A 16,210-nucleotide genomic window follows, 5' to 3' on the forward strand; every position below is an offset into this window, starting at 1 on the left:
GCTATACAGAGTAATGAGGCCCATATATTTCTCCATACAGAATCATTGGTCCCATATAATGTTTGAAACAGTATATGATGAGCGCCACATAATGCTACAGTATATGTTGGTCCCCTTGGATGAAGCTCCACTGTGTTATGGGCCCAAACAATGCTCCATATATAATGGGCCCCATTTCTAATGCTCCAATGCATAATGGGCCCTGTAAATGCTGCTCCAGTGTCTGATGTCCACCTTTGGAATGCTCCAGTGTATGGTGGGCCTCATATATCATTCTCCAGAGTATACTGCTCCCCAAAAATAGCTGTCCCAACATTGAAAACAATTAAATAAGTCTCCTCACTAGGGAATCCCTGTACTAGTCTGGACTCCTCGTCGTTCCCATCTTCCATCTCACTGCACTTGGACTGTTTAGGCAGAGGGCGTACAGACGTGATGTTATCGCACTCTCTGACCAGAATGTCACTGTCAGGAAATGCGGAAGACGTCACGGCGGTGGAGCAGGGAGAGGTAAGTATTTCAACTTTGCAAGTGCTGTGATCCTGAGCAAGCATGGGGGCCCACTCGTTGGCGACGGCACTGGCACAGGGACGCTCATAGTACGGCGGGGTGTCTGACGGCGGGTGGGTGGGCCCTCCTCCCACCGGCAGAGACACTTTTGCGTACTATGAGGAGCCCTGTGCCAGTGCCGTCGCCCATGAAAATGCCCCCCCACCTGCTCAAGGAACCTGCACTTTCATCTGCACCTTCCTCTTTGTCACCGTGTAAGGTGGTATAGTATGCGGGAAGGGGAACCTGAGATTCAACAGGGTCAGATTCTGTCTGTGTAGAGCGCGAGGGGAATGTAGTGGTCTGGGTCAATGTACCAACAGAATCATCTAGCAGTGGCTGGGCATCAGTGCACTTGTGGCGCCCCCAGGAGTACGGTTGCCACAGTGGCTTTACCTTCCTCCTAGGGAGTGTGATGTCATGCTTGAGAGCAACGAAGGATCTCTCTAGCAGTTAAACCAACACACAACACATTTCCCACTCCAGGCCAGCAGGGAGATCTCTGAACCTGACTGCTGAGGAGCTGCTCTCTGTGGTCGGGAGCAGGTAAGTTAGGGCAGTCTGTGAAAGGAAGGGGAAGTGTGTGGATGTGAGAAGGGGAGCTGGAGGATGAGCAGCTCACTCCTAGCTGGAGCGCATGGTCCGGATTTTGGTCTCCGAGTTTGTAGGGACACTGACGGTCCTGCAGCAGAAACTGGAGGAAGTAGCAGCTGTCAATGCTCTGTTCCCATCTAAGGCTCGGAGGCCCCAGCAGCGACATGTGTGAGCCAGAAGGAAAAGACTATGGCTGCCTGCCATACGAGAAAGTTCCAAAAGAGAGTCAACAGGGGGAACGTCAGTGAACTCAGTACAGCGAGTACCTCAGATAAGCGCTAGAACGGAGGCCACACTACCTATCTGCAGAGAGAGAATTCCAAATTTGCTTCCAGGCTGACCAACTCCTTCTCCATCTGTACTCTGGGTCCTGGACGGCACTTACCAAGTACAGGTAAAGGAACTGCACGACTGTGTCTGTCATCTTTCTCCTGTGCCTGGCGCACAGCTCTGCTACATCCTGCACTGCACACCATCTACCAACTCTTTCATCTGCCCTGCGACTACAGCCCTACCTGTGCAGGGCTTCTACATCTTAGCTGCACCACAACATCTGTCACAGAGAAGCGACACTGCAGCGCGGGTCAATCTGATCAGAAACCACAGGTGGCGTCACGTATCATTCACCTATAAACGTTATTCACCCCTTTGCATGGACGCCCAGGGCCATGGAACGGGTCATCACTATCAACGTGACACATCCCTCTTAGACACCGGCCCGGTACCGATTAATCCCACTGCCCTGGCTGGCCACCCACACTCCATGTCAGATTCATCTTGGACTGAGGAATTCACAATTTGACTTGATAACCCAGGCATGGTATGATAGAAAGAGCCACATGGACTAATGTGAAGTGTGGCCTGCTGCATCATTCACTTTTGGTGGGGGTGAAGGACACAAGGAAAGGTGTTCTTCCTGACCAGGAGCCAGCACTTGACGACTCAGTGCTTGCATTTTTTGAAAGTTCAGAAGAGGAGGGCATATTTGCTGGAGTCTGTTTCGGCAATGTAAGCCAAAACCAGTTCCTGATGCTCCGGCTTTATAAGCGGTTAACCTCCTCCCAGAAAAGGTAGCCTTCAAGGCGTTCCAGAGCCAGACCATGACATAGGCTCAACACCTCCTGCATTAGCTGCTATTGTGCTGTTGCCACTATCAGCAGATCCACCCCTACCATCAGCACCAGCTGGCCCCCCCACGCCCACGTCCGCGGCCTCTTCCACCAAACTTCAAAATGTTGCAGAACATGAACCCAAGATAACATCAGATATATGGTACTGTATCAGAAGCGGACAGTTCTATACAGTCAAAGGATGATTGTCAATCTCCCTATATATACCATCAGTCACACAGAGATGCTCACAGGCTTAGTATGGATTAGACAAGAATATAAAAAGTAGAAAAAGTGTACAGTATCATCAGATAGCAGGTATATATAGTATAGTTTAAACATTCTAAATCTCCGTAGATATTTCAGGAGGCAGACACAGATGCTCTCATGCTCAGTATGGATTACAACACAATAGAAAAAGCCGTAAAACGGTAATGGATCTGAAGAGTACAGCTGTACACAGTGTAGGAGTCATTGTTGTCAATCTCAGTATTTATTTCCACAGTCAGAAAATATCTCTCACTTGGTCAGTTTGGATTAGACCAGAATATAAAAAGCAATAAATGGGTCATGTATCACAAGCGTAGAGCTGTATACACTAGTGTTGAGGTAATTTTTAAATGTACATCTAAATTGCAGGAGTAACCCACAGACTGTCACACACTCAGGATTGATCACACCACACTATAACAAGAAGATCCGCAAGAAATAATCACACATGTGGGCCAATGTTCCAGGTGTCAATGATACAATTAGAGTGGTGGGTGGAGGAGAACTTCCTGGCAGAAAGGGTACAGTATCACCAGATACCAGGTATATATAGCATAGTTTAAACATTAGCAATGTACGTCTATATATTCAGGAGTAGTGTTGAGTCACCCTGCTTGTGTTCCAGGTCGTTTTCGTTCGTCGAACACGAGGCAAGTTCGTCGAATGTTTGTCGAACGTTCGACGAACAAAGTCGAATACCATTGAAAACAATGGCAGGCAAACACAAACACATACAAACACATAGAACACAATTACAAAACACCTTAAAAGGTGTCCCAAAGCAGACAAAATGCTCAGAATACAAAAATAACATATGGAAAACGGCAGCTACATATAAAAAGGAGGAGGAGGAGTAAAAGGAGGTGGAGGAGTAAAAGGAGGAGGAGGAGACACAGATATAGGCATGCCATGCCCTTATGAAGTCAAGAAAGGCTGGAATAAAAATGTAAAATACCTGTCATAGTCCAGTCAGGAGTTTATCTTCTGCTGTCTTCACTCCGGACTGGTCATGCGGGGGTTAATCTCCTCAGCCTCGTTCTGGAGCTAGCTGGGCTATGTCAATCCCTCACAGCCTGCTGACCAGTGTTAGTGATAGCTCAAGCTTGCAGTTTAGAGCCGCTGACCCTTGTACCCTGGTGATCCTCCTGCCTTTGACTGATATTCACGTGTATGACCCGGACTGATTTCTGACCCGGTCTCTTGGTATTCGTCTCTGCTGTTACGTTCCCTCTCTGGCATCTGACTCCCTGGCTTGTACCCCAACCACGTATTTCGTCTCACGTTTTGGACCCCGTTCTCATGTTCTGGCTTTCTGACTCTCGGCTTTGGTATTTTGACTACGTGTATTGCTGCTCCTTCTGGTATGTCTGCTCCTGCTAGTTTCTGACTCGGTTCGTCTGACTGTTCTCTCTCGTTACCTGTGGCACCTGTGCTGTTGCTCAGGGTTGCTGCTCTTAGTGTGTAACCTCTCTTCCCTCACCAGCTCCCCCTGGTGGAGGTTTCACTACATTATCACTAACCCCACATTTAAACAGGATTTTGCATTTTTTTTTATTTGGTCATGGATCTGCTGCACAACTTGGCAGATCAAGTGTCCAGTTTGACGCAGATGGCGCAGGACTTTTCTGTGAATCATCAGTCCCTTGTCATGTCTCAGACCCACTTACAGAAAGAACTGACTGAGACTATTAAGACCATGCAGGGAAGCACCTCTCATATTGTTTGTCCACCAGGTTACTCTGTAGATGTTATTTTGCACTCTCCTGAACCCTCAGTTAAACTTCCTGACACATTTTCTGGCGAAAAAGATAAATTTCATATATTCAAGGAGAGTTGTAAATTATGGTTTTCTCTTAGACCCCGATCGTCTGGGGATGAGACTCAGCGGGTGGGGATTGTTATCTCCTTACTTAGGGAGGGTCCCCAATCCTGGGCTTTTTCGTTGCCCCCTACTGCCCCTGAACGGATGTCGGTAGATAGGTTCTTTGAGGCCCTAGGACTTATCTATGATGAACCGGACCATGTTAGGGTGGCAGAGGACACTATTTTGGGTCTGGGGCAAGGGAAGCACTCAGCCGAATGGTACAACTCCGAATTCCGTCGATGGTCCACTGAGGCGTCCTGGGACGACTCTGCACTGAGATGTCTGTTCAGGAAGGGACAGTCTGATTGCTTGAAGGACGCTCTGGCTCTCCATCCACCTCCCAGTTCATTGGAGGAGGCTATGAGTCAGGCTATCCGTATGGATCGGAGACTGCGGGAGAGAGGTGTTACTCTGCGAGGGTTTCCGTTTTTCCCTGCTAACCCTGATGTTTTGCTTCCATCTGAACCTATGGAGGTGAGAGCCACCAACCCCCAGGAGAAAGAGAGGAGACGGCGACGTGATGGAAAATTGTGTTTTTACTGCGGAGATCCCGGATATTGGAAAAAAGACTGCCCCTCCTGTCCTCCGACTAACAAGCGGCTGAGTCTGGGTGATAATCATGGAGGTCACCCAGACTCTCAGGTACCTTTTTCTTCCTTTTCAAGAGTACTGCTAAAGGTGGAACTTGGTGTTGAGAACGGCTTTTTCCATACTTCGGCTTTTGTAGACTGTGGGTCATCCCTGAACATGATTGACTCTAAACTGGTGGCTCGCTGTAGATTAGGGACAGTTAGGTTGGGGACTCCCTTAAAAATTGTGGCTATTGATTCTACACCTCTCACTAAGGATGGTCTCCATTTCATTTCTAAAGAATTTACCCTCAGGGTGGGGGCCCTACACCAGGAGCGCATGTCATGCTTTGTTTTGGATAACCTCCCTGCTGGCCTGGTGTTAGGGTTTCCCTGGTTGCAACGGCATAACCCAGTTATTGACTGGGGGTCCCGGGATATTGTTAAATGGGGACCTGGGTGTTCTGAAAATTGTCTTGCTACTGTGTCTATGTCATCCGTCAACCTGGAGGGTATTCCGGAGCCTCCATAAAGGGCATATACGGCCATCTGTCTCTCCCGTGGCAGCGGGGTTCTTTTTTGTAAAAAAGAAGGATGGTGGTTTACGCCCATGCCTCGATTTTCGAGAACTGAATAAAATAACCATAAGAAACGCTTACCCTCTCCCACTGATACCTGATTTGTACAATCAATTGTGGGGGGCCAGGTGGTTCTCTAAGTTGGACCTCAGGGGAGCATACAATCTCATCCGTATGCGGGAGGGGGATGAATAGAAAACTGCGTTTCTCACCACTGAGGGTCTGTTTGAAAATTTGGTTATGCCCTTCGGTTTGACTACTGCACCAGCGGTATTCCAGAATTTCATTAACCATTTTTTTCTGATTTTATTGGACGCTTTGTAGTTGTTTATCTTGACGATATACTTATATATTCTTCTGATAGACAAAGCTATATGGGTCATCTTCATGTGGTTCTCCAGAGGCTCAGGGAGAACTCACTCTTTGCCAAATTGGAGAAGTGTTCATTTTTTACTCAAGAATTGTCCTTTCTAGGGGTCATCCTGTCCGCTGAGGGGTTTCGTATGGACCCTAGGAAGGTACAGGCCATTGTGGATTGGGTGCAACCCAGAGATCTCAAGGGTCTTCAGCGATTCCTGGGTTTCGCCAATTATTACAGAGTAAATTCATCAAGGGGTTCTCTCAAGTGGTCAAACCCCTCACTGATCTCACCCAAAAGGGAGCGGATCTTAAAAACTGGTCAGCTCCAGCTGTGGTGGTGTTTTCTTTGTTAAAAGAACGTTTCATGACTAGTGTTGAGCATTCCGATACCGCAAGTATCGGGTATCGGCCGATATTAGCGGTATCGGAATTCCGATACTGACTTCCGATACTTTTGTCATATCGGATTCCGGAATCGGAATCGGAAGTTCAAAGTTGATTGACAGCTGAAATGACGTCATCATGATGCGCGGTGTGTGCGCATCATGATGCGCCGTCATTTCGGGCCTTCCGGGGGTCTCTGCCGGCCTGCCGGGGGGCTGTGCCGGCCTGCCGGGGGGCTGTGTGGACTGCCCGGGGTCTGTACCGGCCTGCCGGGGGGCTGTGCCGGCCTGCCGGTGGTCTGTGCACCCTGTGGGGGTCTGTACCGGCCTGCCGGGGGGCTGTGCCGGCCTGCCGGGGGGCTGTGCTGATGTCCGGGGGTCTGTGCAGGCATCGTCCGATGGGACTACAAGTCCCATCGGGCGATGCCTGCTACCATGACAGTGATTGACACATTAGCCAATGATGGGACAGTAGTAGTCCCATCATCCGGCTAATGTGTTAAATGTAAAAAAAAAAAAAAAAAAAATACTACATACATACATACTACATGCATACTACATGCATGCTACATGCTACATACATACCACATATATACTACATGCATGCTACATACATACTACATGCTACATACATACTACATATATACTACATGCATGCTACATACATACTACATGCTACATACATACTACATATATACTACATGCATGCTACATACATACTACATGCTACATACATACTACATATATACTACATGCATGCTACATACATACTACATGCTACATACATACTACATACATACTACATACATACTACATGCATGCTACATGCATGCTACATACATACTACATACATACTACATACATACTACATGCATGCTACATGCATGCTACATACATACTACATGCTACATACATACCACATATATACTACATACATACTACATGCATGCTACATACATACTACATGCTACATACATACCACATATATACTACATACATACTACATGCATGCTACATACATACTACATGCTACATACATACCACATATATACTACATACATACTACATGCATGCTACATACATACTACATGCTACATACATACTACATATATACTACATGCATGCTACATACATACTACATGCTACATGCATGCTACATACAAACTACATGCTACATACATACTACATACATACTACATGCATGCTACATACTACATGCTACATACATACCACATATATACTACATGCATGCTACATACATGCTACATGCTACATACATACTACATACATACTACATACATACTACATGCATGCTACATACATACTACATGCTACATACATACCACATATATACTACATACATAGTACATGCATGCTACATACATACTACATGCTACATACATACTACATATATACTGCATGCGTGCTACATACATGCTACATGCATGCTACATACATACTACATGCTACATACATACTACATACATGCTACATACTACATGCTACATACATACCACATATATACTACATGCATGCTACATACATGCTACATGCTACATACATACTACATACATACTACATACATACTACATGCATGCTACATACATACTACATGCTACATACATACCACATATATACTACATACATACTACATACATGCTACATACATACTACATGCATGCTACATACAATACATTCATACAATACATACATAGACATACAGTACATATAACATAGAGTAACATACTTACCAATACTTGTCACATTGTTCCCCGAAGCCATTGTCATCTACGAAATAAATAATAACATAACAAACCACAAAAATACTCACCCATGATCCGAAGCAGTCCACGAGTGTGTCCCACGACGATCTTGGGTAGAGAACTGCAGCATCAGCTGATGCTGCCGCTCTCTACGGGCTGCAGGAATCCAATGACGGAAGGTAGGTATCCTTCCGCACTGTATTCCTCCGCCACTTAAAAAAAAAAAGTCCCTAGTCTCACTTTATGGTAAAAGCTGTGTGGGAATTTCCACACAGCTTTTACCATAAAGTGAGACTAGGGACTTTTTTTTTCAAGTGGCGGAGGAAAACAGTGCGGAAGGATACCTACCTTCTGTCATTGGATTCCTGCAGCCCGTAGAGAGCGGCAGCATCAGCTGATGCTGCAGTTCTCTACCCAAGAACGTCGTGGGACACACTCGTGGACTGCTTCGGATCATGGGTGAGTATTTTTGTGGTTTGTTATGTTAATATTTATTTCGTAGACGACAATGGCTTCGGGGAACAATGTGACAAGTATTGGTAAGTATGTTACTCTATGTTATATGTACTGTATGTCTATGTATGTATTGTATGAATGTATTGTATGTAGCATGCATGTAGTATGTATGTAGCATGTATGTAGTATGTATGTAGTATATATGTGGTATGTATGTAGCATGTAGTATGTATGTAGCATGCATGTAGTATGTATGTAGTATGTATGTAGCATGTAGCATGTATGTAGCATGCATGTAGTATATATGTGGTATGTATGTAGCATGTAGTATGTATGTAGTATGTATGTAGCATGTATGTAGCATGCATGTAGTATATATGTGGTATGTATGTAGCATGTAGTATGTATGTAGCATGCATGTAGTATGTATGTAGTATGTATGTAGTATGTATGTAGCATGTAGTATGTATGTAGCATGCATGTAGTATATATGTAGTATGTATGTAGCATGTAGTATGTATGTAGCATGCATGTAGTATGTATGTAGTATGTATGTAGCATGTAGTATGTATGTAGCATGCATGTAGTATGTATGTAGCATGCATGCAGTATGTATGTAGCATGCATGTAGTATATATGTAGTATGTATGTAGTATGTATGTAGCATGTAGTATGTATGATGCATATATGTAGTATGTATGTAGTATGTATGTAGCATGTAGTATGTATGTAGTATGTATGGAGCATGTAGCATGTATGTAGTATATATGTAGTATGTATGTAGTATGTATGTAGCATGTAGCATGTATGTAGCATGCATGTAGTATATATGTAGTATATATGTTCTATGTATGTAGCATGTAGTATGTATGTAGCATGCATGTAGTATGTATGTATGTATGTAGTATTTTTTTTTTTTTAACATTTAACACATTAGCCGGATGATGGGACTACTACTGTCCCATCATTGGCTAATGTGTCAATCACTGTCATGGTAGCAGGCATCGCCCGATGGGACTTGTAGTCCCATCGGACGATGCCTGCACAGACCCCCGGACATCAGCACAGCCCCCCGGCAGGCCGGCACAGCCCCCCGGCAGGCCGGTACAGACCCCCACAGGGTGCACAGACCACCGGCAGGCCGGCAAAGCCCCCCGGCAGGCCGGTACAGACCCCCACAGGGTGCACAGACCCCCGGACATCAGCACAGCCCCCCGGCAGGCCGGCACAGCCCCCCGGCAGGCCGGTACAGACACCCACAGGGTGCACAGACCCCGGGCAGTCCGCACAGCCCACCGGCAGGCCGGCACAGACCCCCGGCAGGCCGGCAGAGACCCCCGGAAGGCCCGTACAGACCCCCGAGAGGCTGTACAAGGGCAAGAAAGGGTTTTTCCAATTCCGATACCGGAAGTCTCATAGACTTGAATGGGACTTCTGGTATCGGCATCGGCGATACCCGATACTTTTTTTAAAGATCGGCCGATCCATTCCGATCCGATATTTTGAAGTATCGGACGGTATCGCTCAACTCTATTCATGACTGCTCCGGTACTGGTGCAACCTGACTTGTCTAAACCATTTATCGTAGAAGTGGATGCCTCTGAGGTGGGAGTTGGGGCTGTGTTGTCCCAGGGGCCCACCACATTAACTAACTTAAGACCCTGTGCCTTCTTTTCTAAAAAACTTTCCTCTGCTGAAAGGAATTATGATGTGGGTAACCGAGAGTTGTTGGCCATTAAATTGGCTTTTGAAGAATGGAGGCATTTTTTGGAGGGGGCTGTCCATCGTATCACTGTCATTACAGATCACAAGAACCTGTCTTACATCGAATCCGCCAAACGTCTGACTCCGAGACAGGCAAGGTGGTCACTTTTTTTTTCCTGATTTCAGTTTTCCATCACTTTCAGACCAGGTTCCAAGAATGTGAAGGCGGATGCCTTGTCTCACAGCCTAGATCTGGTATCGCCTCCGGAGCCTCCTTCCTCCATTCTTCAGAGTGGGGTGGTGGTGGCTTTGGTGTCCCAGAGATTGGAGCAGGAGATTCGTGATGCCCAATCTCTAGCTCCCCCGTCCATACCTGAAAATAAGCTCTTTGTGCCTGTCCAGTATCGGTTAAGGGTGCTTCGGGAGTTCCACGACTCAGCTCTGAGTGGGCATCCAGGAATCTCGCCCACTCGTAAAGCCATCACTAGGCTGTTCTGGTGGCCCTCGTTGACTTCTGACGGCACTGGTTTTGTGTCCTCCTGTGAAACTTGTGCCCGCACTAAAGCCTCCCACAACCGGCCAGCCGGGGAATTGGTGCCACTGCCAATTCCGGATAGACCGTGGACTCACCTGTCCATGGATTTTATCACCGATCTCCCACCCTCTAATGGCAAAACCGTGATCTGGGTAGTTGTGGATAGGTTCAGTAAACAAGCACATTTTGTACCCTTAACGGGCCTTCCTAATGCTGAGACTCTATCTAAGCTATTCATTGAGCATGTGATTCGGTTGCATGGTGTGCCTGTCAGTGTGGTGTCTGATAGAGGGGTGCAATTCATGTCAAAATTCTGGAGAGCTTTTTGTAAAAAGCTGGGCATCAGTCTGACCTTTTCATTGGCCTACCATCCCGAAACCAATGGTCAGACTGAAAGGACCAATCAGTCTTTAGAGCAGATCCTGCGGTGTCTTGTCACATCCAGACAGGATGATTGGTGCTCTGTGATACCTATGGCGGAATTCGCCTTCAATAATCGTGTCAATCAGTCTACTGGTACTTCTCCTTTCTTCTGCAACTATGGGTTTCACCCTCATTTTGGTGAATTCTCCAGACTAGATTCGGAGTGTCCAGGGGCTGATTCAGCCTTTTTGCGGTTGGAGGAGGTTTGGAGGGAAGTTCAGAGAAACATTGGGGAGGCTCAGGGCAAATATAAGTTTTTTGCGGATAAACAACACTCGGTGGGGCCGACTTATCAGGTGGGGGATAAGGTATGGTTATCCACCAAAAACATAAGGCTGAGAATTCCCTCTGCTAAGTTGGGTCCCAAGTTTATTGGTCCGTATGAGATTTTAGAGGTGATTAATCCTGTGGTCTTTCGCCTGCGGTTGCCTCCGTCATTACGGATTCCTACTGTGTTCCATAAAGCGCTTCTGAAGCCGTCGGTGCCTTCCTCTGACGAATCTCCCTCGCACCCACCGCCTGTTATGGTAGATGGGCAGACCGAGGACGAGGTGGAACAGGTGGTGGATTCTCGTATGCTCCATCGTTCATTTCAGTACTTGGTCCATTGGAAAGGATACGGTCCTGAGGATCGGTCAAGGGTGCCGGCACGTTCGGTCCATGCGGATCGGTTGGTCCGGGCCTTTCACGCTCGTCATCCAGGGAAGCCTGGGGGTCCAGTGGCCCCCCCATTGAGAGGGGGGTACTGTCATGGTCCAGTCCGGAGTTTATCTTCTGCTGTCTTCACTCCGGACTGGTCATGCGGGGGTTAATCTCCTCAGCCTCGTTCTGGAGCTAGCTGGGCTATTTCAATCCCTCACAGCCTGCTGACCAGTGTTAGTGATAGCTCAAGCTTGCAGTTTAGAGCCGCTGACCCTTGTACCCTGGTGATCCTCCTGCCTTTGACTGATATTCACATGTATGACCCGGACTGATTTCTGACCCCGTCTCTTGGTATTCGTCTCTGCTGTTACGTTCCCTCTCTGGCATCTGACTCCCTGGCTTGTACCCCGACCACGTATTTTGTCTCACGTTTTGGACCCCGTGCTCATGTTCTGGCTTTCTGACTCTCGGCTTTGGTATTTTGACTACGTGTATTGCTGCTCCTTCTGGTACGTCTGCTCCTGCTAGTTTCTGACTCGGTTCATCTGACTATTCTCTCTCGTTACCTGTGGCACCTGTGCTGTTGCTCAGGGTTGCTGCTCTTAGTGTGTAACCTCTCTTCCCTCACCAGCTCCCCCTGGTGGAGGTTTCACTACAATACCAAAAAACAGTAAAAATCTGAAATCGAAGACGATCATATACTGTCGGACTTCCCACCATAAATTAGGCCAACTGCTGATCTCGCTGCGTTATTCCCACGAACCTCCGAACAGCGTCCATGAAGGCAAAGTGTTAGGTTTCCGGGGGGCAGTATGGTTGCAAAGCTGAACCTTAAAGGAATGTCCAGAAGGGCACCATCAGGAGTGGAGCCTGCGGCTTAATTCGACTCCACCCGGGAAACCTCAACCATGCCGGCTAAAGAAAAGATTGATAGATTGCAAGCTTTGTTGATTCTGTGGGTGGTGGTGGATGTCCGTTTTTAGCTGTGCTAGCGATTTGTGAGCTTAATTCTGTTAGCGAACGAGACTCCGGCATGCCCCCGCGGTACACGTCAAGCTTACTAGAGGGACACGCGAGGCTCTGGCACGCGAGATCGATCAATAACAGGTCTGTCATGCCCTTACATGGCCGGGGCTGCATGCGCGCTACACTGAAAGGTTCAGCATGTGTCGCTTACTGGTGCAGATAACCCCGCTGAACCCTGTTAGTGATGAGGATCTGGGATTACAATTTTTCCCCGCGAACGAGGATTTCCCAGTAAGTGCAGGTGAACCGGAATTAGGCCTAACCGGCATTACAAAAAAAATGAAAAAATTAAGTGTCCAAACCACAGGTGCTGTAGCTTGCTTAACAGCTGGGCTCCTATGCTGAGTAGCGCGCTGTTCTTACATAAACAGGCAGCATAGCTGGGTTCACTGATGGGCTCCTCTGCTGAGTAGCAAACAGTGCTACAAGGCCCAAAAGGATTTTCTGGACAAGATGCGGTAAAAAATTATTAGAAACAAACACGGTGTAGCTCCTTGACAGGTGTACTACACCGCTTGCTACCACACACCGCTACTATGCCATGAAACAGTCTATTAACATTGAAAACTATTATTTATGTGAAAATGAAATTACGCTTTTGGTGAACGAACCATTCTCGAATGGAACCTCGAACAGTCGAATTTTAAGCAAAGTGTTCGAGTTCGACGAACGGCTTGAACACCGCCCAAAACAGCTGGAATTTTAACTTGGCGAACAGGTCAACTCGAACACTGCTCATCTCTAATCAGGAGGCAGACTCAGAAGTTCTCAGGCCCAGTATGGATTCGACAAGATTGTAGAAAGTTGAGAAAGGGTACAGTATCACCCGATAACAGGTATATACAGTATGTAGCATAGTTTACACATGAAAAACCTATGTCTATATATCAGGAGGCAGACTCAGAGGGTCTCAGGCCCAGTATGGATTTGACGTGATTGTACGAAGTTGAGAAAGGGTACAGTATCACCGGATAACAGGTATATATGTAGCATAGTGTACAACTGAAAAACCTATGTCTATATATCAGGAGGCAGACTCAGAGGGTCTCAGGCCCAGTATGGATTTGACCTGATAGTACAAAGTTGAGAAAGGGTACAGTATCACCGGATAACAGGTATATATAGCATAGTTTAAACATTAAAAACCTATGTCTATATATCATGAGGCAGACTCAGACGGTCTCAGGCCCAGTATGGATTCGACGTGAATGTAGAAAGTTGAGAAAGGGTCCAGTATCACTGGATAGCAGGTATATATAGCATAGTTTAAACATTAAAAATTTGCGTGTATATTTCTGGAGTCCGACAAAGACACTCAGAGCCTCAGTATGGATTAGACAAGAATCTAAAAAGTAGAAAAAGGGTTATGTATTCGAAGCATACACCAGTATACACTGTTGGGGTATTTTTCAATCTTCATATATATTTCAGTCTCAGTAAGACAGTCCAGACTCTCCGCAAGAGGCAAAGAGATGGAAACAAGTACAGACGGAAAGTTGACTGATTGCAGAAATTTTAGAATTACTAATCACGGTAAAAACTCCCGGGAGAATTCTATGAGGCGATGCTGACCCTCAATAACTTTGTCTGTGGAGACAGCGAAAACAGTTCTTGTGAAGAAACATTTGCTGTATCGCAGTGTCGTGCAACCCATCACCGATACTCATCTCCATCAAATTGTGATCACAGGGACAGATGTAGACAATGTCCTCACTGCCTATCATTATCTGTGAGGTAACTTTGGAGTGCAAAAGAGACAAGCCACAGGCCGTAGGAGATTCTATTGGATTGGCATGAGAGGACACATTTAAAAATGTGGGCAGAAATGTCACACGTCTGTGAGTCGGAAAACCGTGAAAGCTGATGATAAACCACCACTGCATCTCATTGTGAGTCGACGTCCATAACAAATGGAAGCCATTGATCATCTGAAGATAGAGCCCAGCAGGACAGGACATAGCTATATCTTAACCATCATCTATCATTTCACCAAATTTGTATTGGCAGTCCCAGTGAAGTATTTAACAGGCCAGACTACACAGTGGTGGAGCAGGGAAAGGTAAGTATTGCAAGTGTTGGTGCCCTGAGCAAGCAGGGGGGGCACACTCATGGACGGCGGTACTGGCACAGGGCCCCTCATAGTAAGCCGATGTGTCTGATGGCGGGTGTGCACCCCCACCGTCAGAGACACTTGATTCTACTATGAGGGACCTTGTGCCAGTGCCGCTGCCAAAGAGTGTGCCCACCCACCTGTCCAGGGCAACAGCACTCGCACTGGTGCATGCGCCAGGTGGTGACCCCAGCCCTGTGGGGGGAGGCAGCCCAGTTAGGGAGGTGGAAAAATTGGCATATGTTGATGTTGGACATTCAGCAGCTGCAAGTGGAGTAATTAGAGAAGTCTGCGGAAGAGGACAAAAGCGAGCCATTTTTCTGGCAACCTACCTGTCAGCAGGGGAGGGTGGGACAAAATCCTTTGAAACCCATGCATGGTTCATTTTAATGAAGGTTAGATGATCAACATTTTGGGTCGACAGACGGGTCCTTTTTTCTGTAAGGATTGATCCAACAGCACTGAAGACTCATTCAGATAACACACTAGCAGCAGGGCAAGCGAGCTCCTGTAAGGCATATCGTGCCAATTCAGGCCAGGCGTCCAGTTTAGAGGCCCAATAGTCAAAGGGGAATGACCTGTGAAGGTGAACATCGATATAGGAGGAGAAGTAGTTTGTAACCATAGTTGAAAACTGTTGTCTCCTGTCACTTTTAATCGATGCAGTATTAGCAGTCATATGAGCGGTACTTGAGAAATCATTCCACAACATGGTCATTAAACCCCTGTCTCCAACGCCACTTCGGCTGTGTGCAACACGAACACCTCTTCCATTCTGCCCACTACGGCTCGTGGGTGAACCAGCACCATTTCTGTGTGCTGGGAAAGCCTCAAACGGTTTACCAGTGTTGCTTGTTTGTTAGCCAATATTATCTCTAGGTTCTCCTGTGGCATGATGTTGTGTAATTTGCCTTTGTAGCGTGGATCAAGGATGCTGGCCAGCCAGTAGTCGTCATCCCACATCATTTTGGCAATGTGGGGGTCCCTTTTTAGGATCTGCAAGGCATAATCGCACATGTGGGCCAATGTTCCATGTTGTGAGTTCATTCTCTGGTTCGGGAGGTGGTGCAGCTGGTTTGATCGGTGGAGATCTGCCACCTGAGAATGAGGATGACGATTGGATCTCAGGATTCTCAGATTTGATTTAAGTCAGCCGACGCCCTATTCAGTTGCTGTTGATTCATTCTGGCTTGTCAGCTCTTGGTTTACCATAGTTGACAACTGCTGTCTTCTGTCACTTTCGATCGATGAGGTATTACCAGTCGTGTGAGCGGT

Source organism: Dendrobates tinctorius, unplaced genomic scaffold (assembly GCF_039654945.1).
Source record: "Dendrobates tinctorius isolate UK_male_01 unplaced genomic scaffold, ASM3965494v1 ptg000140l, whole genome shotgun sequence".
Taxonomy (NCBI): Eukaryota; Metazoa; Chordata; class Amphibia; order Anura; family Dendrobatidae; genus Dendrobates; species Dendrobates tinctorius.